This window comes from Polypterus senegalus, chromosome 1, assembly GCF_016835505.1.
Source record: "Polypterus senegalus isolate Bchr_013 chromosome 1, ASM1683550v1, whole genome shotgun sequence".
In the NCBI taxonomy this organism is placed as follows: Eukaryota; Metazoa; Chordata; class Cladistia; order Polypteriformes; family Polypteridae; genus Polypterus; species Polypterus senegalus.
Genome location: NC_053154.1, coordinates 319529687 through 319555253, shown reverse-complemented (window position 1 = coordinate 319555253; position 25567 = coordinate 319529687). Strand labels below are relative to the sequence as shown.

Here is a 25567-nt window from a genome sequence, read left to right as displayed (position 1 = left end):
GGGGGGAGAGAGAGAGATAGAGAGAAGGAGGCTTCCAGATACTTCGACTCTGCCAGAGCGTACAGCTTCAGCTCCCAGTGGCAGTAAACACCAGCTGATCCCAAGATGCCAATTACAAAGAAACCAAATAGAAACCGAGCCTCGCCGCTCTGACACGCGCACGGCGGCAAGTGGCATGTTAAATGCACCTCACGAGGGAAGGCTTTCGCTGATAAACACAGGTTGGCATGTAATGTAAGAAGTGAGCCACAAACAGAGGGTGGCACTTGTTAGACGTTTTTCTTAAAAATGCATTGATGTACTAATTTGATAGATAGATAGATAGATAGATAGATAGATAGATAGATAGATAGATAGATAGATAGATAGATAGATAGATAGATATGAAAGGTACTATATAATAGATAGATAGACAGATAGATAGATAGATAGATATGAAAGACACTATGTAAAGGATAAACATGAAAGGTACTATATAATATGACAGATGAAAACAGTTAAAAGCACTGTATAACGAATGTGATTTTTGTAGAAGTTTGTGGTCATCTTTTTATTTTTATTATTAATGTTCTATAAATATGTCGAGGGAAAAAAGGCTGCAATGCCAAATGCGTGGTGGGCATGTCGCTCAAGTGCACAATCGACGGCTGGCCCAGACCTCCTGGCCTGTCTGGTGGTAAGTCAGTTGTGTCTCGTTAGCGCTTTTGAGCGACTTTTGCTGGTGTATGATGTTTAAGGCGCTATATAAGACAAACACACATTCATTGTTTATCAGCGCCAGATTAAACGTGCAGCTCAGGGCCTGGCGCTCATATCAGGACACATACACGCTTAAATGCCCACGCGGTTATAAATGAGACCCCAAAGAGCTCATCGTCTGCGTTGAGCTGCTTATCCGTATCGTCAGAGGCGCGTCCTTGGCTCAGGCAGCACTTGGCCGGCCTCCCGAATGATTAATTCCAAGGCAATCACGGACGCCGCCAAGCCCGTCTTCACAAATCGTTGCCCATTCATCTTTTTTACCTCCGAGTATTTCGTTCACAATGGATCGCCGTATTTGCTTTACTCCCCCCATATTCACGGACTGATTCTGAATCCATAACTGGCGCCCGCCTCCACCGAATGTATTTATAGGCGCCGAGCTCCCTGAGCCAAACAACGGCGCTGCGGGTAATCAATCTGGAAAATTAAACGAAAGGTCCTGGGGGATTCACAAGCGCAACACGACACAGTGTTTACGGCAGGCCTTTCATTGTCCGTCACTCACGCCCTGATGATTAAAGATGTCGCTGTTTTGAACGGTCTGTTTGTTTATTTTAAAAGGCACCATATGACTTTGTATCGTGTATTGCTTGAGTCTTCGTGAAATGACTCTTTACTCCATCAGCTACGAAGCAAATAATTCAATTGTGTTACATATTTGTTTGGTTTTTCTCATTTGGAAAGGCGCTATATAACTTTGTAAAGCACATCGCTTCATAACACGGCGACTGGTGGTTTCGTAAAGCGCCCCAGCCTCGCCAAGTCTAAGACGGTGTCCGATTTTGTCGCGATGGACTCTTGAACTCGGCGCACCTTTGAGGACGCGTACGGCTAAAACTATTTTATAGCATAAAGAACACTGGATTTGTTAATCTTTTACTTTTAAACCTCACAGGCTATGAAAGGTGCCGTGAAAATGCCCTTTTCTTTAGAAAATGCGGAAAAGCGAAGTGTAAAAGGTGCTACAGTATAGTAATTAAAGATGGCTCAGGTACTCCGGTGGAAAGTAAATTCAGAAAAAATGCACGTGTTTGTAAATCTCCATTTCGAACTGCGAACACTTTGCTATGTGCTGTGCGAAATAAGAGCTGGTGGTTTTCTAAAATGCTCAGTTTTTGATTTATATAGCGCCTTCCTATACAGTATTTGTAAAATACCCCAGGAATGTTTTCAAGAAGTGTACGAGTGCATTTGATATAATGTCCTTCTATGGGACACCAACCCAATGCACTTTTCTTACCGAATTACAATTTATTTTATATTGTGCCTTTCCATACTTGTACAGTAACGCAGGAATATTTATAATTAATGAGAAATTGTATCTTATATTGTGCCTATCCTAAACTGGTACACCAACCCAATATACTTTTCATACAGAATAACAGTGTATTACATAAACAGCGCTTTCCTGCACTGGTACTTCAACTCAATGCACGTTTCATATACAATGACACGGTATTTTATATAGCGCCTTCCTGCACCTGTAGAACAACCCAAGAATATCTGCAAGTACAGTATAAGCACATTTTATACAGCACCTGTCCATACTTGGACAATAACCCTGGCACTTTTCAAATGGAATGGCAGTAGTTGTTATAGAGCGCCTTCCTACACTTAAACAGCAACCTTGGAATGTTTGCATGGACTGTGTAAGCACATTTTATATAGCGCATTCCTTGTACAAAATTCCTGCCATTTTTCAAATGGAATATCAGGAATTTTTAAATAGCGCCTTCCTACGTTTGTACAATTACCCTGGCACTTTTCAAATGGCATATCAGTACTTTTTAAATAGCGACTTCCTGCACTTATACAATAACCCAGGAATGTTTTCATGTACAGTACAAATATTATATATATATATATAGTGCCTTTCTGCACTGCATATAATAACAATGTATTTTATATAGTGTCTTCACACATTGTGCAATGATCTGGGAATGTTTTTAACTACATTACAAGTGTATTTTATATAGCGCCTTTCTATACTTGCACAACAACCCTGGCACTTTTCAAATAGCATATACGTACTTTCTATATAGCGCCTTGATACTCTATACAATAACAATACAATAACCCAGGAGAGGCTTTCAAGCACAGTACGCCAACCCAATCCTCCTTTCATGCAGAATAACAATGCATTTTATATCGCACCTTCCTACACTTGTACAACCATCCTGAACACTTTCCAAATACATTTTTTTTTACTTGTTTGGCTAAAGGCGACTTACAACATTTACGACACAAATGGTTTCCATTTCTTTTGGGCTTTCCAGTTGGAGCCCAGGCAGGTCAGGTGACTTGCTCAGGGTCACACAGTGGTGGCAGTGGCGGGATTTGAAGCTCTGAGTGTGTATTAAAGAGCAGCTTCCTATACTTGTGCATGAACTCCGGACATTTCATCCATGCAGTACAGTACGAGTGTGTTTTATATAGCGCCTTCCTGTACTCACCCACAGCACTTTTCCTTTTCTTTCTGTTTTTCCTCAGATGGAAAACACGCACACACTGAGTGAAAAGGGAAGACTGAACCTCCATTCTGGTGTATTGCTGTCCAGAGCCTTGGTCGCTCTTTCCATAGTAAGTAGTGCGCAGGTGCTTTCCGATTTCTTCGCCTGAGCTCTCGGAGGCTGAGTGCCCCCCGTAAAAGGGCTGCTTCACTGACGCAGTGGTGTCTCTACTTGTAGTTCACCACTTTACCATTAGAGGGCCACGCACGCTCATTCCAGCTTTAGGAAAGCGGGCTTGGGAGGCTTTTAGCAGAAACGTGGCTTGGAGGGGGGCTGTGGGGTTGCTGCCGAAACAGCTGGACACCGTGACGGGCTGTAGGAGGCGAGAGCGGCTGAAATGCAGTCCACCATTTGTGCGTGTGGGTGAATTATTTTACCACACAAGACTCTCTTTGTCCTCGCGCGAAGAGACAAAGTGGTCTTTGCTTTTACTGTTGCCGTGCTCAGTCAATTCGGCTCCCTTTCCACAGGACAATTAGAGCTTCACACAGAGAGAAAGAGAGACAGAGATGGAGACAGCGGGGACATCACGCGTTGAAGAGCAGCTGCGAAGTGTTTCTATTCCCATTCCCATCATGTCGCTCAATCTCAATAAATCAAAGAGTGAAATTCCTGCTTTATAGCGCCTTTCACGGAGAGCACCATCACAAGGCACATTTTCTTAATACAAGGAAAAAGCAAGAACATTCAATGGTAGGAAAAAGGTATGAAAGACCAGTAATGGGGACAGCAAACACCATCTTGTACAATCAGCATAATAACAATAATTAATAAATGAATTAATTACAGTTAAAATGAAGTGCTTTATAGAGAGTGTGAGGCCACTTCAACCACCACTGAAGCGCAGCATCCACTTGGATGATACAACGGCCACCATTTTTGTGCCATACATGAGATATTTGGGGATGAAGACAGCTGGACAGTTTTCTGCCAACTTCCCAGATCTCCAGCGTGGACCTCCACAGCGGACCACGAGGAGGAAGAACTGAGGAAACTCAGTCAATGCTACTGAAGTCTGTGAGAAATTCCTCCACTTTTTCTGTTACAAAATTAAAGATCTAAATAATTCAACTAACACAAATGCATCATCTGTTTATATCCTTCCCTGTCTTCCCACTTGATCCAGCTCCTTCTCTAAGTTCTCAACAGTCACATCTGCTTTTGTTAATGACCTGCTTTGTAAGATGAGGCCGACTACTTGTGTACTGGACCCCATCCCCAGCACACTTCTTAAATCCTGCCTTCATGCTATTATCCTGACTGGTAGGACAATAATCAATACATCCCTCAACACTGGCTCTGTTCTGTTCACTTTTAAAATCGCTTCTGTAAACCCCATGTTAAAAAAGTCTGGTCTCAATGGTGACGAGCTTAACAATTTCCGGCCTATTTCCCACTTACCTTTTCTGTCAAACGTTCTTGAGCGTGTTGTAGCCTCCCAGCTCACCAAATACTTAACCTCTAATAATTTGATGGAACCCTTTCAGTCTGGTTTCAGGGTGCGGCACAGCTGTGAAACTGCTCTGCTACGGGTAACCAACGATCTGCTTATGGCAGCAGACTCTGGACAAACCAGCATGTTAATTCTGTTAGACCTCAGTGCAGCATTTGACACTCAGATCAGACATGACATCCTACTGTCCAGAATGGAGACCATGCTGGGTATCTCTGGCACTGCCCTCCAGTGGTTCAAGTCCTATCTGACTGATAGGCAGGTGTTTGTTAGTCTTTATAACAGAAGGTCCAGCACAGCACCAGGCACACAAGGAGCTCCTCAAGGCTCTGTCCTCAGTCCTCTTCTCTTCTGTATTTATATGCTTCCTCTTGGCCATATCATTCACAGCTTTGGACTGGGTTATCATTTTTATGCAGATGACACTCAACTCCATTTCAATGTCAAAAATGCAACTTCATCAGAGTTTTCTCAGCTCACAACTTGCCTCAGTGATGGAGCAGAACTCTTTAAAATGAAATTGCAACAAAACTGAACTCCTGCAAATTGGCACTAAAGCACTACTTAAGAAAATGAGCTCCTTATCAGTCACTCTTGACGGTGATATCATCAGACCTTCTTCTCATGCAAGGAATCTTGGTGTCATTTTTGATTCCTCCCTTTCTTATTCCGCCCACATAAACCACATTAAGAAACTTTCTTACTTTCACCTTCATAACATACCCTGTGTTCGCTCCTTCCTCTCCTTTTCTAACGCTGAGAAACTTGTTCCTGCTTCTATCACATCCCACATCGATTATTGTAACTCGCTGCTGGCAGGTGTCCCTTCTAATCTTCTATCACAGCTCCAGTTGATTCAAAGCTCAGCTGTATGAGTTCTTACTTGAACCAGCAGCAGCGAGCACATCACACCCATCCTGCTCCATCTTCACTGGCTCCCTGTGCCTCACAGGATTGAATATAAAATCCTACTAACAACCTACAAAGCCTTAAACGACCTCGCGCCAAACTACATCAGTGACCTTCTCCATCACGTTGTGCCTGTCTGCCCACTAAGGCCCACTAATTCTGGCAATCTTGTTGTGCCCCACACTAATCTACACTCCATGGGTGACAGCAGGGCCTTCAGCTGCATAGCACCCAGACTCTGGAATGACCTACCGAAATTAATCAGGACAGCTGACTCCATGAATTCTTTTATAAATCAACTCAAAACTCATCTGCTCAGGAAGGCTTTTAGCTCTACTTGACTTTATTGCCCTTCTCTCAGTTTACCTCTCTGTCAAGATGCTCATGTGACCTGTGTGTGTGTGTGTGTGTGTGTGTGCGCTGAACCATCAATTATGTTGTCTGTCAGGCTTTTTCTCTGAATTTACTGTCTTCATCTATCCATTATCCAACTCACTATATCCTAACTACAGGGTCACGGGGGTCTGCTGGAGCCAATATTAGCCAGCACAGGGCGCAAGGCAGGAAACAAACCCCGGGCAGGGTGTGCACACACACACACACACACACATACACACACCAAGCACACACACGGGACAATTTAGGATCGCCAATGCACCTAACCTGCATGTCTTTAGACTGTGGGAGGAAACCCACGCAGGCACGGGGAGAACATGCAAACTCCATGCGAAGTGAACCCGGGTATCCTAACTGCGAGGCAGCAGCGCTACCCACTGCGCCACCGTGCCAACCCGAATTTACTATCTTAATCTTCTTTATTTATTTATCTGGTTTGTACAAAGCTATATACCCAATACCCTGACATTCTTTCTTAAACTCTGTGAAGTGCCTTGAGCATGGGAAAGGCGCTATATAAATAAAATGTATTATTATTATTATTATTATTATCCAACCCACTACATCCTATATACAGGGTCACGGGGGTCTGCTGGAGCCAATCCTAGCCAACTCAGGGAGCAAGGCAGGAAACAAACCCCAGGCAGGGCGCCAGCCCACAGCAGTATTATTATTATTATTATTATTATTATTAATGCAAAGCTGTTGGACCGGATGGTGTCAACCGTAAAGTACTGAAGCAGTGCGCTGGACAACTGTGTGTCCTTTATCAGCAAGTCTTCAATCTGAACCTGACCCTACAAGGGGCTCCTCACGGCCATCTTTTAACGCATGGGCATGCTGGGCAGTTCCCACGAGCATAGGGACCCCAGGCTAATCAACGTATGTTGTGACTTGCTCAGTGGTTTTGTAGGTTAGGGGCACCCGTGCACTTCTTTGCCCGAGGACCTATAAGGCTGTTAAGACAGCCCTGGGGCTCCTGCTCTATAGAAAAACACCCAGCGTGATATGAGACCCCAGGACAAAGCAGCCTGACCACAGACAGTCAGCACCTCGCTTTTACATCCCATCCAAAGGACGACACCCTTTTTCCTCACTGCACTAGTGGCATTGGGATCCACATTCAGACCACAGGGTAAGCGCCCCCTGCTGGCCTCTCCAACGCCTCTGCCAGCAGCAACCCAAGATTTTCCAAAATGGCCTCCTGACCCAGTACCAGCCAAGCCCAAATACGACGTACGCTTAGCTTCAGGTGGATGACCTGTTCTGAAGTGCAGGTGGCATGGCCTCGCTTCTTCCAGTAAACGTTATGTGTGAGAGATGAAGAAGGGAGTGGCGTGGCGGTGCAGTGAGTACCACTGTAAGAAAAATAAAAATGGAAGGGAAAAGATAACCATAAACCTCTGGCTTGTTGATACAACCCAAAACAAAAAATCTTGATAAATTTTGAATATATGCAGTATATACAAATATATACAAAAAGTATACAGGGTAGTGCTGCTCAGATTAAATAAATTGAAATCAAACAAATCTCCAGGACCAAATAATATTAATCTGCTAGTCCTTAAGGAGGTTAGCGAGTACAGATAGAAACCCTTGACGCATATTTTTAGGAAGTCACTGCGCACTGGAGAGATTCCAAAGGACTGGAAAATGGCAAATATCATCCCATAATATAAAAAGGGTGACAGGGCAGATACAAGCAACTATAGGCCAGTAAGCTTAATGTGCATCACAGGAAAATTAATGGAAGGAATTATTAAGGATAAGATTGAGCAACACATGACAAGGACAGGAGTTATTAGGAACAGTCAGCATGGGTTCAGAAGGGGGAGGTCGTGTTTTACTAACATGCTGGAATTCTATGAGGAAGCAACAAAAGGATACGATCAGAGTGGAGCAGATGATATTATTGAGGTGAGGTGTCACATGAGAGGGTGGGCATCAAACTAAAAGAAGTGGGAGTTCAGGGTGATGTTTTTAGATGGGTGCAGAATTGGCTCAGACACAGGAAGAGGAGGGTGATGGTGCGAGGAACCTCATCAGAACTGGGTGATGTTAAGAGTGGTGACCAGCAGGGGGCAGTGGTGGGGCAGCTGCCATTTTTAACATATATAAATGATTTAGATAGGAATATAAATACCAAGCTGGTTAAGTTTGCAGATGATACCAAGATAGGTGGATTGGCAGATAATCGAGAATCTGTTAAGTCAGGGGTCCTCAATCCCAGTCCTGGAGGGCCGCAGTGGCTGCAGATTTTTGTTCCAACCCGGTTGCATAATTAGAAAGCAATTCTTGCCAATAATTTCATTTCATGGCTTGTTAGTAATTTAACTCTGCAATGTCAGGTAATTCTCTTATTCTAGATTTTCTTCCCCTTTCTAAGGATATCAACCAAATGATTTCAAGGCTAAAATGGAGGAGTAATTCTCAGTCCTTCACTTTTTCCTCTTCACTTTCCTTCCAAGTAATTCATTAAACCCAATAACGCATGATAAATACACACAGGTGGAAATGGAAACAAGCTTAATGGAGAAATGCTGCTCTCTTTTGTCATTTACATGCAATTGTTAATTAGGAGCCATTAAAAACCAAGAATGCAGCCGTTTAAGACTAAAATAAGCAAAAAGGGTTCAAAATCTTAACAAGTGAGAAAACTAAAGTGAAGCAGAAGTGTTAATTGAGCAAGAAGTGCTTCTTATTAAGCAACTGGGTGGAAGTAAAAACTTGCAGCCACTGCGGCCCCCCAGGACTGTGATTGAGGACCCCTGTGTTAAATCATCACAGTGGGACTTGGACAGGCTTGGGCAGATTTGTGGCAGATGAAATTTAATGTCAGTAAATGTAAAGAATTACACAAAGGAAGTAAAAATGTGAGGTGTGAATACACAATGGGTGGTCGGAAAATCGAGAGTCCACCTTATGAGAAGGATTTAGGAGTCGTAGTGGCCTCGCCAGTATCAGCTGCCAGACAGAAGCCATTAAGAAGGCTAACAGAATGTCAGGTTATATAGCGCCTTGATGTGTGGAGTACAAGTCACGGGAGGTTTTGCTCAAGCTTTATAACTCACTGGTGAGGCCTCATCTGGAGTCCTGGGTGCAGTTTTGGTCTCCAGGCTACAAAAAGGACATAACAGCACAAGAGAAGGTCCAGAGAAGAGCGACTAGGCTGAGTCCAGGGCTACAGGGGATGAGTTATGAGGGAAGATTAAAAGAGCTGAGCCTTTAAAGAGATTAAGGGGAGACCTGACTGAAGTGTTTAAAATGATGAACGGAATTAGTGCAGCGGATCGAGACGGTGACTTTAAAATGAGTTCATCAAGAACACGGGAACACAGTTGGAAACTTGTTAAGGGGAAATTTCACACAGACATTAGGAAGTTTATCTTCACACCGAGAACCACAGACACCTGGAATAAGTGGCCAAGTAGTGTGGTAGACAGTAAGACTTTAGGGACTTTCAAAATTCGACTTGATGTTATTTTAGAAGAATGAAGTGGACAGGACTGGCAGGCTTTTTTGGTCTGAATGGCCTGCTCTCATCCTGATTCTTCTAATGCTCTTAAAGTACATATTTAATTACATGGTATACGTATACATTGATACATCTCCATTGCCAAAAGTATTGGGACGCCTGCCTTTTACACACACATTAACTTTAATGACATCCCATTCCTAATTCATAAGCTTTAATATGGAGTTGGCCCTCCCTTTACAGCTATGACATCTTCAGCTCTTCTGTGAAGGCTTTCCACACGGTGTAGGGTGAGTGTGTTTATGGGAATTTGTGACCAGGAGAGCGTTTGTGAGGTCAGGCACTGATGTTGGACGAGATGGCCTGGCTCGCTCGCAGTCTCCGCTTGAATTCATCCCAAAGGTGTTCTGTCGGGCTCTGTGCTGGCCAGCCAAGTTCCTCCACACCAAACTCGCTCCTCTGTTTCTTTACAGACCTTGCTTTGTGCACTGGTGTGTGTGCAGTCATGTTGTCATCCCCAAACTGTACCCACAAAGTTGGGAGCATGAAGTTATCCAAAATGGCTTTGTATTCTGAAGCATTAAGAAAGGGGCCAAACCCAACCCCTGAAAAACAACCCCACACCATAATCCCCCCTCCACCAATCTTTACACTTGGCACAATGCAGTCAGACGAGTCCCGTTCTCCTGGCCAGACTCGTCCATCGGATTGCGTGATTCATCACTCCAGAGGACATGTGTTCACTTCTCCTGAGTTCAGTGGTGGTGGGCTTTACACCACTGCGTCCGACGCTTTGCATTGCACTTGGTGATGTAAGGCTTGGCTAAAGCTACTCGGCCATGGAGACCCATTCCATGAAGCTCTCTACACACTGTTCTTGAGCTTTTGGAGGTCTGTAGCCATTAACCCTAAAGAAAGTTGGTGACTTCTGCACACCTCGGCATGCACTGTCCCCGCTCTGTGATTTCACGTGGCCTACCACTTTGTGGCTGAGTTGCTGTTGTTCCCAATGTCTTCCACTTTGTTATTATACCACTAACAGTTAACTTGACTAAATATTCCCAGGTCAAGTCAAGTTGGGGAGCATGCACATTGCCACACCCACCACACATCGAAACAGCTCAGGATCCCAGTTGGCAACCCCCAAGGCAGGCACACGGTCCAGTCCCACCCTCCGGAAATGACCCTCTATCTGCCGCAGCCAGGTGTTACGTGGGCGACCCCTTGGCCTGGTCCAGCCACTCGGGTCCCCAACAATGAGGATCTTACGAGCCGGATCACCCTCGGGTAATCGCACCACAGGGCTGTAGTGCTGTAACTCACAATGCAGGTCATGTGCCTCATTGACTCCATGAGCAACACAAAGTCAAACCAGTGGTGCCCAAGGATTCTCTGAAGAGACACAACACTGAAGGAGTCCAGTCTTCATCTCAGGTCACTGGATAGCGTCCATGTCTCACAAACGGGAAGCACCAGGACTCTAAAAGACTTGGACCTTCGCCCTTTTGCAAAGATATCGAGAGGGCCACACACCCCTTTTCAGCGACCTCATGACCCCCAATGCTGTCCCAATCCGTCTACTAACTTCATAGGAAGAGTCACTAGAGACACGAATGTCACTGCCAAGGTAAGTAAACCTCTCGATGAGGTCGACACTCTCTCTGCAGACAGACACACTGCTGATGGCCATGCCCAAGAGGTCATTAAAGGCCTGGCTGTTGGTTTTTATCAGGACACTCGCAAGCCCAGACACTCGTACTCCTCGCTCAGTCTCTCCAGTGCCCTGATCAGAGCCTCCATTGACTCCTCAAAGATCATCGTCAGTAAAGTCAAGATCCGTGAATCTCTGGAATATTTAGTAGCAAGGAATGGACTTACTGCACAGGTGGCATCCTATCAGGGTACCACGATGGAATTCACTGAGGTCCTGAGAGCAACCCATTCTTTCACAAATGTTTGTAGAAGCCGTCTGCATATCTAGGTGCTCAATGTTATACACCTGTGGCCATGGAAGTGATTGGAACACCTGAATTCAATGATTTGGAGGGACATCCCAATACTTTTGTCATCCGGTAAATATAGTGTAGTATATATGGTGGATACATCTGATCAGTCAATGGCACTGCCATCAGAGGTCTGTTGACTTAGAAAGTTTTCCGCATGAAGCCTGTAACACGGCCTGTCAAGTCAAGTCGGGGAGCATGCACTGGTACAGCGCGTTGCCACACCCACCACACGACAAAACAACTCGGGGTCCCGGTTTTCATGCCCCCCACCCCATCCAGGCAGACACACGGTCAAGTCCCACCTTCTGGAAATGACCCTCTATTTGCTGCAGCCAGGTGTTACGTGGGCGACCCCTTGGCCTGGTCCAGCCACTCGGGTCTTCATTCTGGATCACCCTCGGGTAATCGTGCCACATGGCCGTAGTGCCGTAACGGACGCTCCCTCACAATGCAGGTCATGTGCCACATTCGGGACTCCAAAGTCAAACCAGCGGTACCCAAGGATCTTTCAAAGAGACACAGCACAAAGGAGTCCAGTCATTCATAAAAAATAAAAAGAAGCCCCAAAAAAATAGAATAAAACATGTAAAAAGGGCAAGAAGAGTTTTAAATAATGTGGCTATCACATTCCTATACCAACTCCACAAATCCTCTTCACTGATCATCATCTTCTGTAAGCCGTTCCCATCGATCTGTCGGATTTCACACTTCAAGCTGACCTGTAATCTTTCTCTTGATTTCTTGACACTTTTCCATCCTGATTACTGAGCACATATAAAAGCATTTTTCTAAGAATGAGCGTAGGTGTGTATCTGAAGAAACAAATGTCTATAAAAAGAGTGTAACACTGCCATCTAAGAACTGGCAAAATACAAAACTGTTAAAGCGACACGGTGCTGCTGAAGCTCTGCGTGTCACCGCAGGATGGCAAACTTTGACAGAAGCGCCGCGGCACATCAGGCGTCCTCCCCTTAGAATTTCCCTCACATCCCCACTTTGAGAACCACTGCATTAGAGGGTGACACGGGGTCTACTGACGCATACAATGGGAGCAAACCTGCCCACCAGGGGCCCAAAATTCATTCACACCGGGCGAGCCAATTAATTGGACTTCCTTTGGATGTTGCAGGAAATCAGAGTATCCGGAGAAAATCCACAAGGATACACAAGGAGCCGTGATCTCTGCATAAACAGTCATTGCCAGAGCTGATGTCTCAGGATGGGCCCTGGCGCCTCATGAGACCATCCTGGAAAAAATCAGGTACCTAAAATGGGTCACCTAAATGAACAGGGGCTGGAAATGTTTTATTTCAGGTTTAGTTTTAAAGAACTACATACAAGTGAGATGCTGTGAGACTTATGATGAACAGACATCACATATAAAAAGGTCAAAAATAAAGATCTGTCTTTATGTAAAGCGTCCATTTTATTTTATATAGCAACTCGATGAGTAAAGCCAATCAATAATAAAGACGTTAACAGAACACCGGGGACCTTCCCTAGTCTTAAATATCCAGCAGGATCTGAGAAAAGCAACTGTCACACAGGACTGGCTCCACTACTTACGGGAACTAGGAGGTGTCCTGGGGGATTTTGGGAGAGAGGGCGCATTTCCTAAAACAAAATAGAGACCCTTGATTACAAACATTGGTGCTCAATAGAAATGCCCGACTCCCACTGACCCTACTCTATCATTTTATATTTTACTAGCCATGGTACCAGTCGCAGACAGGGCATAGAATCACTGAAAAATATTTGCTATCTCTTGTACTGCATGTACCTTCAGTGCCTTTCCTCCATATTCACGCATTTGTGAACGCCTCTTCACCGACGCTTCCTCTTTCGAGCGCATTCCTCTAAAGCCTGTGGCTCATTTTGTGAGGTGTCTTCCTCAGCTCCTGTCTTACAGCTGCCATCTCTGAAGGCGACTCTCTCAGCGTGCCTCATACGCCTCACCTCCATCTTGTGCATCCCACACTCACACGTCCTCTTTCATCATGGCACCAAAGCCAAACTGAAATATCAGAAAGCTCGGAGGGATTAGACAAGTCAGACCTTAACATTTTATTATATAGTTGATAACATAACTAGCGATATTAAAGTTTTAGACATACTAGATGTCTTAAAGTTTAAGATGCTACACAAGCCCTTTACAGGTGGTCTTTCAAAGCTCACCTTGCGCCACACTCAGCTTTACAGAGGCTCTTTTTAAGTTGATTTTTGTCTTTTTTTTCTTTATTCTCTCAAGTTCATAGTTTTACTTTTGCTGTGGTGTTGTTTCCCTTTGAGCAACACTGTTGTTCGCTAGATAGATAGATAGATAGATAGATAGATAGATAGATAGATAGATAGATAGATAGATAGGCGCTATAGATAGATAGATAGATACTATATGATAGATAGACAGATAGATAGTGAAAGGCACTACATAATAGATAGATAGATAGATAGATATGAAAGGCACTATATGATAGATAGATAGATAGATAGATAGATAGATAGATAGATAGATAGATAGATAGATAGATAGATATGAAAAGGAGGGGGCGCTGAGGGCCCCACCATTAAAGCCTCACCATGGGCCCGCCATCCCCCCTTATCTTCACTTTTCCTTATACTTTCACAACACATTGAGTAACACAATTCAGCTCCACTGTCATAAAACCTAATAATCAGTCACTCAGCGTTTTTTCTTCATATTTCCTTGACAAATGGGAGACAAATTCATTCCCACCAGGCCAATTAACTTTAAATGTATTTCTTTCGATGTTTCAGAAAATCAGTGTATCTGGAGAAGTCCCCACGGACTGAGGGGGAGCTGCATTAGAACAGGCAAAGTGCCACTGGTAAGTCATGAGACGCTTCACTCTGATATCCACAGTACATTGATGGGGTGGCCCAGTAACACAGTGGTGGTGCTGCTGCCTTGCAATGAGACTGTGGTTCAACTCCTGGCTGCTCCCTGTAGTATGGCGTTTGCATGTCCTCCCCATGTTCATGTGGTTTGGCAATTCTAAACTGACTCCTGATGCGTGTGTGTGTGTGTGTGCGCGCGTGCGCAAGTTCACCCAGTGATTATCATTCCCTTGCACCCAGTGGTTTCTGGGATAGGCTTCACAGGATGGATGATGGGTGGATGGCTTTACACCCATAAAATGACCTTGAGATTGGGGTCTTCAAGCACAAACTACAACTGCTGGCACAGCCACAAAATAACCCGAGTGCTTCAAAACACAGAGGCTTAGCAAGAAGGCATCAGGTGGAATTATGTGATGAGCAGCAAATATACCTTTCTATCATGGGGAATTAAATTAATATGATGAAGTAAAGATAAAAAAAAACATAAAATTCATTATTTATATTACATCAGTTAATCGGATGGCACCAGTTATAAATCCACACATATTACGAGAACTGCGAGCACTCTGCTTATTACAAAAAAACGCAAGGATTAGGAAAAGCTTTCTAGACTCGTTATGAAATAAATGTAATAACATCACTGGTTGGTATTTAAACATCTGCTTTCAAGTGTATGAAAAAGAAGAAAAAAATAAAATATCTACTGAAAAAACTATACATGAGTAAAAGATAGATAGATAGATAGATAGATAGATAGATAGATAGATAGATAGATAGATAGATGTGAAAGGCACTATATAATAGATAGATAGATAGATAGATAGATAGATAGATAGATAGATAGATAGATAGATAGATAGATAGATAGATAGATAGATAGATGTGAAAGGCACTATATAATAGAGCACTCGAGGGCAGCGCCCCTGGGTTGCTGTGGCTCAATGGATTCCCGCAGGGCATCATGGGAGTTGTGAGTTCTGGACAGTCTTGTTGGTTTCCTGTGGGGGCTGCCAGGGGGAGCTGCAGTGTCCTACATTGGGTTTCTACCACACCTGGGAGTGAGTTCACATTTGGCTAACGAGCTACCAGATGCAGCATAAAAGGAGCCGCCTCACTTCACTCGCGGAGCCAGAGTTGGGACGAAGATGGACGAAGCTTGCCAGTGGAGTAGTGGAGGTGGAAGGACAAAAAGAGAGACAAGAGAAGAAAGGACTGCGTTGAATTGTGCTTGGTGCTTCTACTGTGCTGCAGTGGGTAGTGAATGAAAAGCGCTTCCCCACTGAAACAAACGTGCTTTTCAGGCTATGAAGGTGGACTATGGAATGTTTCCAAAGACGTACATGTGGGGAATTTGACCTTGAAGAAGGATTTGAAAAGGGTTCCTCTTAGAAGAATATCAAATCAAGAATATCAAAGTTGGTCGCCCAACTTGCCACCCGGACCCAAACATGCTTAGCTTCAGGGGGACGACACATCTTGAAGCGTAGGTGGTATGGTATAAGTATTAATGATGAACGCTTTGAAATCATTTCAGTTTTCTTGTCGGTACTTAAGATATGCCACTTGACTCGCCTTGATGTCTGCTTATGCAAGATGCCAGACTTTTTGGCCCCCTATTTTTAGTCACTCAAAACTGCTCATTTTTAGACCAAGCTTTGCATAGGAAATGACACTTTTAAACGACTAGAAGCTGTCCATTTTACATCAATTGACCCCAGGGGTTCACCCCTAATAAGATATCAGGGGTCAAATTTACTCCTCTTTACAAAGCTTCGAAAAAATAGGAATCGGTGATATACACACATGGAGGATTGTTTTATGTATTTCAAGGTTGCTCATCATGATTATGATCATATTTTTGATATTTGATTCTTTACTGGGTGGCACAGTGGCACATTGGTAGCGCTGCTGCCTCGCAGTAAAGAGACCCGGGTTCACTTCCCTGGTCCTCTCTGTGTGGAGTTTGCATGTTCTCCCCGTGTCTGCGTGGGTTTCCTCCCACAGTCCAAAGACATGCAGGTTATGTGCATTGGCGATCCTAAATTGTCCCGTGTGTGTGCTGGGTGTGTATGTCTGCCCTGCGGTTGGCAGGCGCCCTGCCCAGGGATTTATTCCTGCCTTGCGCCCTGTGTTGGCTGGGATTGGCTCCAGGAGACCCCCGTGACCCTGTGTTAGGATATGGCGGGTTGGAAGATGACTGATTGATTCTTTAGTGGTGGTCCTAGTCCTCTGCGTGCCACTCCCAGAAGGTTCAAAATGACAAATTTCAAACCTAAGCATGTGGGGTATCGTTTCAGTCTATTTTAGGGTCCGTGATTATAAATTTGATGTTATTTTTCAATTTGGGTCCTTTATTAGGGATCTAGCTCCCTCGGACCTCCAAAAGAGCATTTGAAGCTATCATTTTAATACTTCAGGTGTTTGATGTGAATATTTTTGTTTATTATGAAGTAAATCGTTGCATTTCTTTTAAACACCCTGAATTTGGGGGGCAGGGGTTACACTAATTCAGACTTTTTTTTCAGATGTTCAGCTGCATTGGCAACACATTTAATGAGAAAAATGGTGACATGTTTTACTCTAAGTGCTGTCAATAGTGGGCTACTGAAGCTGGACCACCTGAATTATTATTATTTTAATAATAGTAGATGTAATAATAATAGATCTAATAATCTATTAGATTATTCACCCACTTCGTGTTTAAGACAAATCAGCTCCTATATGTTCAGTACACTTTGTGAAGAGGTCCTCTACAGAAAGGAGCTACGGTACGCTCTTGCGGGTTAATGTAATAAAATGAGCCACTGGCAGACATAACCAATTTATTTCTTCTTTGTGTTTTAGTGTTCTTTTGGAAAAAAGATGATGGAAAAAAGATGCAGAGAGCTAAGGAGAAAAGGGAGAGGGCCGACTAGAAATTAATTTCCCCGTGGATGTTTCTGATGCGGGCTGCGCGAGTTCGTTTTCTCTGCAATTACTGCACGATGTCAAATATCAAGAAATCTGCAGGCTTTTCTTCACTCCAGAGTAAAGTGTGCCTTTAATTTAAAGAGATGGCTCGCGGGACAATTGAGTACGCGGGGTATATGAATGTCGATCCTCTCTGCCATAGCTGCACATTTGTCATTTTTTTTTGGGGGGTGGAAGATTACGATTCCCATTATTTAGATCTGGCCTTCCACCTCCACCTCTGCTGCTACTTCATGAACAGGAACAGTGGGATGAAAATGAAATGCGCCCAAGGGGGCTCGTAATCTACAGCATGTCAATTCCCTCCAAGACTGAGAGGATCACAGTTAGTTAAGAATTGATTCAGGAGTTGTGGAAGATGGACATCTGGCTGTCTCTGTCTCTCTGTTTCGCCCCGTCTGACTCCTGTCAGTCTCCCAGAGGTCTCCCCATGCGGCCCTTTCATCTTCAGTAGCAGGCATCCTGAAGCCACAAAGAAGCGCTGATTCATTTAATCCATCGACAACATCCGCCTCATACTACGACGTCTCACAGTGCTTTGCAAGGTGGGCAGCAGGGAGCTGTTGCCTGTCCCTTTGAAAATGTGTCACATACAGTGTCTATACAAAGTATTCACCCCCTTTGGACGTTTTCATATTTTACTGTTCTACAAGAGTGGATTGAATTTGGCTTTTTGACAAGACCTGGCACACGTAATGACGTGATGGCTGTTACAATGAACAGTACAAGCCGTATGAAACACTGAGAGATCGGCAATAAAGCAGCCATCATGTACAGCACTATCATGTCTACCAAAGCTACTTTCAGGTTAGGTCAGGTCATGTTGGGGGCCCTGCAATGGTAGAGCGGCACTGACCGCATGACAAAACAGCTTGGGATACCAATTAGTATCCCCCCAAGTCCAGTCCCACCCTCTGGAAATGACCCTCTGTCTGCCGCAGCCAGGTGTTACGTGGGCATCCACTTGGCCTGGTCCAGCCGGATCACCCTCAGGGAATCGTGCCACATGGCCGTAGCGCCGTAACTGATGTTCCCTCACAATGCAGGTCATGTGCCTCATCCAGGACTCCATGAGCAACACACACAAGTCAAACCAATGGTACCCAAGGATTCTCTGAAGTGACACAGTACTGAAGGAGTCCAGTCTTTGTCTCAGGCCACTGGATAGCATCCATGTCTCGTAAAAAGGAAGCACCAGGACTCTAAAGACCTTCGTCCTTCTGCAGAGACATCGGGAGCACCACACACCCCACTCCAGCGACCTCATGACCCACCACGCTCTCCCAATCCGTCTACTGACTTTGACTCAAAATAAATGTATCATGGGTTGGCCCAGGCCACTGAGCTGCAATAGTTGTCAGTCACGTCAGTGCGTGACAGGTGGCTTGTACGTTAGTGGACTGTCACTGCACATGGTTAACAAAAGCAGTTACTGTACTTTCTCGCTAGGTGCCCTTATTGCAGTATAAGTGCAGTCAAGTTCTCCGATTACATCAGGAAAGCTGGACACTGCTGCAGATTTCCTTTTCATACTGGCAAAAACCTGTTATGTTTCATGTATGTGCACTCACACCATACCAAAAGCTGATGTAGCGCCTCATCGGTCGGTACGTATGCAAGTATGACGGAGTGAAGCTTGGCTGAGATATTCCCGACCTGTCGGCCAATACCTGGAGAAATGAAAACCGACAGCCAATATAAACTGGCAAAGAAAAGAACAAGAGAAGTTCTTCAGTGCAAATACGCAGCCTTAGGCCTCTTAAAGGGGAACTAAAACACAGTCACACTTCTGAGAGGTTTGTTACGTCAACACACATTATAATAACGACTCATTGGTGTGAATTATTATAAGCGTCATTTGTCATTTAGCTGGTTTGCCTCCATTCCACTACATCAGGGGTCCTCAATCACGGTCCTGGAGGGCCGCAGTGGCTACGGATTTTCATTCCAGCCAGTTTCCCAATTAGACCTCAGTCCTTGCTGATAATGAAACTTGGTGTTTAACTCTATGGCTTGTTAGTACTTTCATTCATCAAATACACATTTAATTATAATGTAGAATCAGTGGCAGTGGCTGCAGGTTTCCACTTCAACCAGTTTTTTAAATTAGAGCCCATGTATTTATTACTAAAGCAATACATTTTTGGGCTTAATTTTAGTTATCTTGACTGTTACAACTCAGGACCCTTGATTGCCTATTTTAGTTTTAGCAGCTGCATTTAAATTTTTAATTACAACCTGTTTTGTTAATCAGAAATTAATCTATACTAATAAAAGGCAAAGCCCTCACTGACTGACTGACTGACTTCCCGTGTAGGTAGAAGGCTGAAATTTGGTAGGCTCATTCCTTACAGCTTACTTACAAAAGTTAGGCAGGTTTAATTTCAAAATTCTACGCGTAACAGTCATAACTGGAACCTACTTATGTACATATATACGGCCATAGCCTGCAGCTCAGTCGCCGTGTGAAGAGGAGTTGCGTCCCTCATCATCACACCTCCCACGTAATTGAGTGCCTGCCCATATAAGGCCGTCTGTCGGCAGCAATCCAACAGACACGCTGCCGCGAAATATTCGCCGGTGAAGGACTGTGCTTATGCAAACGAAGATGAGATAATCATGGATGGACTAGTGTTTGGCACAAACTCAGCGAAAGTGCGAGAGAAACTTTTAAGTGCCGGGTCTTAGCTAACATTAAATAAAGCCGTGGACGTGGCAAGATCGTACGAGATAGCACAAGCACAGCTGAGAACATTCGATGCATGTACTCCGAGCGGCGTACGTGAACTGACTGTGAACGCAGTACGCAGAGAACAAGGAAGAGCTCCAAAGAGCGCTGAACAAAAAACGCATTACACAATTGAGAAGGCAGCAAAAGAATATGAAGCGAGTGACGCATACAAGCATATTCATAAGTGCAGCTACTACGGAAATAAAGCAGGGTGTAAACCGTAAGTTTAAATTAAGTTCAATGCACGCTGCCGCTGGTGTTTGTCATGCCTACGACGAACACAATATTCACGAGATACAAGTTTAACGAGAAGACGCAGGGTATAAACGAGACTTTGGATCACTTTGTAACAGAGTTAAAATTGATGTAACGAAGTTAAACTTGCTGGTGAAGGACTGTGCTTATGCAAACGAATAGGAAAGCAGGGTGTAAAGCTTAACTTTAAATTAAGTTCATAGACACGCTGCCGCTGGCGTTTGTCATGACTAAGACGAATATGATATTCGCGAGATACAAGTTTACTGAGAGGACGCAGGGTATAAACGAGACTTTTGATCACTTTGTAACGTTAAAATTGCTGGTGAAGGACTGTGCTTATGCAAACAAGGATGAGATGGTCAGAGATAGAATAGTGTTTGGCACAAACTCAGCAAAAGTGCGAGAGAAACTTTTAAGTGACAGGTCTGAGCTAACATTAAATAATTGCTGGTGAAGGACTGTGCTTATGCAAATGAATAGAAAGCAAAGTTACATTATTTTTAAAATGTTTCCTTTTCTTTTTCATAACTTCTTTAACACACTTCTTCTCTGCTGCGAAGCGCGGGTATTTTGCTAGTTGTTAATAATAAAATGCAGATAACCAATAAACCAGCAGCTCTCCAGCCAACGTGCATATGCAGCATTAAAAATGTCTATGTTTAAAAAAATGTTTCAAAATAAATGAGGGGAATTATAGGGAGCATTAAGTTTAATTCAGTTCTAGCGCACAAAACACATGGATAATGCTCTCAGGTTAAGAAACTCTACAGCGCAATTACAATTTCTCTTGGATGAATGAAAGCACTAACAAGGCATACAGTTAAATACTAAGTTTCATTATTAGCAAGGACAGAGTTCTAATTAGGAAACCAGTTGAAAGGAAAACCTGCAGCCACTGCGGCCCTCCAGGACCGTGATTGAAGACCCCTGCCCTACATGATCAAGGGTGTCATCATTTCCCAGTTTCTCCAAAATGTTGCATACAGTGGAGTCGTAATTACCTTAAAAATACTCAAGTTCTCCTGAGTTTTCTTGTGTAAATCCAGACGCTTGTGTGGAAAGCCGCATACCCACATTTCGAGCCTCTTTTTGTGCGTACAGAACTGCACGCAATACTCCAGATGCAGCCTCACTAGTGTGTTACTTAACCTGAGCCTACATTCCCCTGATTTATACTCCACAGTTGTTGCAAATTAACCTAACATTTTATTTGCCTTTTTAATCGCTACTACTCATTCTTCAGATGATGAAAATGTTGAATCAATCTAACCCCCCAAATCCATTTCAGAGGTTGCTTGCTGTAAGTCCCCCCGCAGCTTCACCTGAATAGAAGTGAAACAGGACAGCGAAGAGGGCCACCGCCCGGCTCCCCACTCCTGACGTCACACTTCACCTTCTCCTCGGCCTGCTGCCTCTATCTCGGATTAGTGCAAATTTATCACTCCTGCAAGCGAACTATGATTCTTAGTGCGATGAGAGAAGTCGCAAAAAGCAAACTCTAGAAAAAAACCTGATCTAAATCCATTAAGTAGTTCTCTCGTGAAGAGTGAACAGACATACAGACGTTGGATTTTATATATATATATATATAGATGTTCCATTTGCCGATGTTCATCACTTTTCACATTTTTCTGTTAAACTCCAATTTTCCAAGTGTTTACTCAGTTCTGAAGTTTGTTCAGGTCTTCTTGAATTGTTTTAGTGGTCTACTCATACAGGTACGTCAATATGTCGAACTAGGCTGCCTGTAACAGAAGTCCAAACATCTTGAGCTCACCATGAAACATCTCTCTCTGCAAATTAGAACATGAGAACAATCTGGACGGGAACAGGCCATTCAGCCCAACAAAGCTCACCAGTCCTATCCGCTTAATTTTCCTAAAATAACATCAAGTCAAGTTTTGAAAGTCCCTATAGTTCTACTGTCTACCACACTACTTGGTCGTTTATTCCAAGTGTCTGTCGTTCTTTGTGTAAAGAAAAACTTCCTAATGTTTGTGCAAAATTTCCCGTTAACAAGTTTTCAACTGTGTCCCTGTGTTCTTGATGAACTCATTTTAAAGTCAACATCTCGATCCACTGGGCTAATTCACTCATAATTTTAAGCACTTCAGTCAGGTCTCCTCTTACTCTCCTTTTGCTTAAACTGTAAAGGCTCAGCTCTTTTAATCTTTCCTCATAACTCATCCCCTACCAGTCCTGTCGACCTAATTCTTCCAAACAACATCTAGTCAAGTTTTGAAGGCTGCTAAAGTCTGACTGTGCACCACACTACTCGCTCACTTATTCCAAGTGTCTATGGCTCTCTGTGTGAAGGAAAATGCCCTAATGTTTGTACGAAATTTCCCCTTCACAAGTTTCCAACTGTGTCCCCGTGTTCTTGATGAACTCATTTTAAAGTCACCGTCTCGATCCACTGGATTAATTCCCTTCATAATTTTAAACACTTCATTCAGGTCTCCTCTTAATCTTCTCTTTCTTAAACTGTAAAGGCTCAGCTCTTTTAATCTTCCCTCATAAATCAACCCCTGTAGTCCTGGACTCAGCCTAGTCGCTCTTCTCTGCACCTTTTCTAGCTCTGTTATGTCCATTTTGTAGCCTGGAGACCAAAACTGCACCCAGGACTCCAGATGAGGCCTCACCAGTGTGTTATAAAGCTTGAGCAGAACCTCCTGTGACTTGTACTCCATACATCAAGGCGCTATATAACCTGACATATTGTTAGCCTTCTTAATGGCTTCTGAACACTGTCTGGCAGTTGATAGTGTCAAGTCCACTATGACTCCTAAATCCTTCTCATAAGGTGTACTCTCAATTTTCTGACCGCCCATTGTGTATTCAAACCTAACATTTTTACTTCCTATGTGTAATCCTTTACATTTATTGACATTAAACTTAATTTGCCCGAGCCTGTCTGCTGTCCAAGTCCCTCTGTGATAATTTAAGAGATTCCAGATTATCTGCAAATCCACCTATCTTGGCATCATCTGCAAACTTATATCACCAATAGCTGGCCCTCTCTGGTTAATGCTGATGCCTGGCCTTTGGGGGCTGTGATACCAATCAATGCATGTCAAGGTCACCATGAACTGACCCTCTACAGTTTTCAGTAATAACAGGCCTTCAGTGGGACATAACTGTCATTAAGACCTAACACTCTCTGGTTTTCACCAGTGTGTGGCCCTCCAGCAGTCATTGTGGGCATAATAGACATTTATCTGAGTCAGACTTCCTAGTGCAATTATTTTTTTTAAACAATCAAAAGCCATGCAATAAGGATGAATTGATGCAGTGGCTTTAAAAAATGGCGGCATCCTTCGGATGAGATGTAAAATTGAGGTCCTTACCATCTGCGGTCATACAAAATCCCTGTGCAATGTTCGTAAAGAGTAGGGTGTACCCTCAATGTCCTGGCCTAGTCATTCTGGCCCCCTAACCATTCTCCCCTCCCCCCAAACTCTAATTGGCTATCGGTCTCTCACCTCCTCACAACGTAGCAGCTCATGATTGGTAAAGCTGGGGTAACTGTTGTCAGAGGTGTTGGTGAGGCCAGCAGGAGGCGCTTACCCTGTGGTCTGAATGTGGTTCCCAATGCCTCAGTGCAGTGACGGGGACACTGTGCTGTAAAAATGGTGCCGTCTTTTGGATGAGACGAAAAACCGAGATCCTGACTCTCTGTGGTCATTAAAGAACCCTGAGCATCCTTCGTAAAGAGTAGAAAGTATCCCGATGTCCACCACAGCCTGGTCATTTTGGCCCCCTAATCATCCCCTGTCTCTAATTGTCTCTCGCTCACCACTTCACCACCTAACAGCTAATGTGCGGTGAGTGTACTGGTGCAAAAATGGCTGCCGTCACCTCTTCCAGGTGGATGCTACACATTAGTGGTGGTTGAAGTGGCTCCCCACTCACTATGAAAAAGTGCTTTAAGTAGTGGTCTGCCTGCTACAATAAGAGATGTCCCTTCGGTCTCAGCTTTCAAATCCCAGCTGAAGACTCACAAGTTCAGTTTAGCGCACCCTGACTAGAGCTTCTGATTAGCTGTACAGACTGCATCTCTGTTGTTAGTCATTAGGATAAAACATAAGTAACACGATTATTATAGTTTGTTACTAACCCTCACCTATTCTGTTTCTCTTCTCAGTACTCACATGTGGCACTTGCTGCCACGGCCCACCTGCCAAGTTGTTTCACCTGCCTAAGTTAAAGTCATCCTTGATGGAGGATCACAGGAATCATCGGGTAGAGGGGTCCTTCATCTGATTGGCTGGCCCAGCACTGTCTCAGCTGTGGAATGGCCAAATGGGGTAGGCAGCTTGATTGCCGAGGTCTCCAGGACTCTAAACAAATTCCAATCATATTATGTGATATCATCTGCTGTTAAATTCTGCTCTGTACTTGCAATATTTTTTATTTTTATACTGTACTAGCAAAATACCCGCGCTTCGCAGCAGCAAAGTACTGCCTTAAAATTTTTATTAAGAAGAAAATTAAACCTTTTTAAACTGAGGGAAATTATACCAATAATTATTTGTTAAGGATCTCTTTGTATACCACATTGTGAGTTCGGCCCTCCGGTTGTAATATGACCAAGCTGTATGCTGAGCTTACTCTTGAGCATGCAACGTACAGTTGGCCATGTGAACAGTAATCTTGTCTCAAATCTCACAGCTTGGATTGCTGCTGTCATAATCGGTTTGAGTTTCATGTTTGTTTCAATTACGACAGTATTTGTAGGACTTGTGTTGAAGAGACATTCGGCATCTGTCAACCGTTGTAAGCATACAACCTGTTTCATCGATAACTTCACATCCAGCTTTTGAGAGTTTAAACATTCATAAACATTAAAGTGTCCACTACTGAAATCGTCGCCTGTGAATCTAAGATGTTTAAGAGGCACTTGAAAGTGACAACCGAACAATTCAGCGGCAGCCATCAACTCACATGCAGATCCATAGGTGAAGGGCTTAAGCATTTCACTCTTCTAGTGCTCCTGTGTAGTATAATTATCTCCTGTACCGTCATCAGTCCACACCTTGAACCTGTCCCAGTCATTCAATACATAAGACACAATGTTCCTCCGGATATCAAGAGTGAGCCTGATATGGCCGTGCAATATGTAACAAAGAGAATGGAAAAGGTAGGTGCCATCTCTGGGCATGGAAACCGCTCAGTAAGTGACAGTTCTTTGATCGATGGTGATCACCTTGATAGACATGTTAATGGGGGTACGGTTGG

At 43.8% G+C, this 25567-nt stretch overlaps 1 protein-coding gene and 1 long non-coding RNA gene across 4 annotated transcripts in view; one reads left to right on the top strand and one right to left on the bottom strand.

Annotated features, from left to right (window-relative positions):
• Window positions 1–25567, bottom strand: part of osbpl5 (oxysterol binding protein-like 5) — a 325895-nt gene that overhangs the window by 187126 nt on the left and 113202 nt on the right. The gene's annotated exons all lie outside the window — the stretch shown is intronic.
• On the top strand, window positions 95–24511 carry LOC120515697. The gene is made up of 3 exons (XR_005630687.1): window positions 95–221; window positions 3253–3342; window positions 24474–24511. It is a non-coding gene; the product is annotated as an uncharacterized LOC120515697 (long non-coding RNA).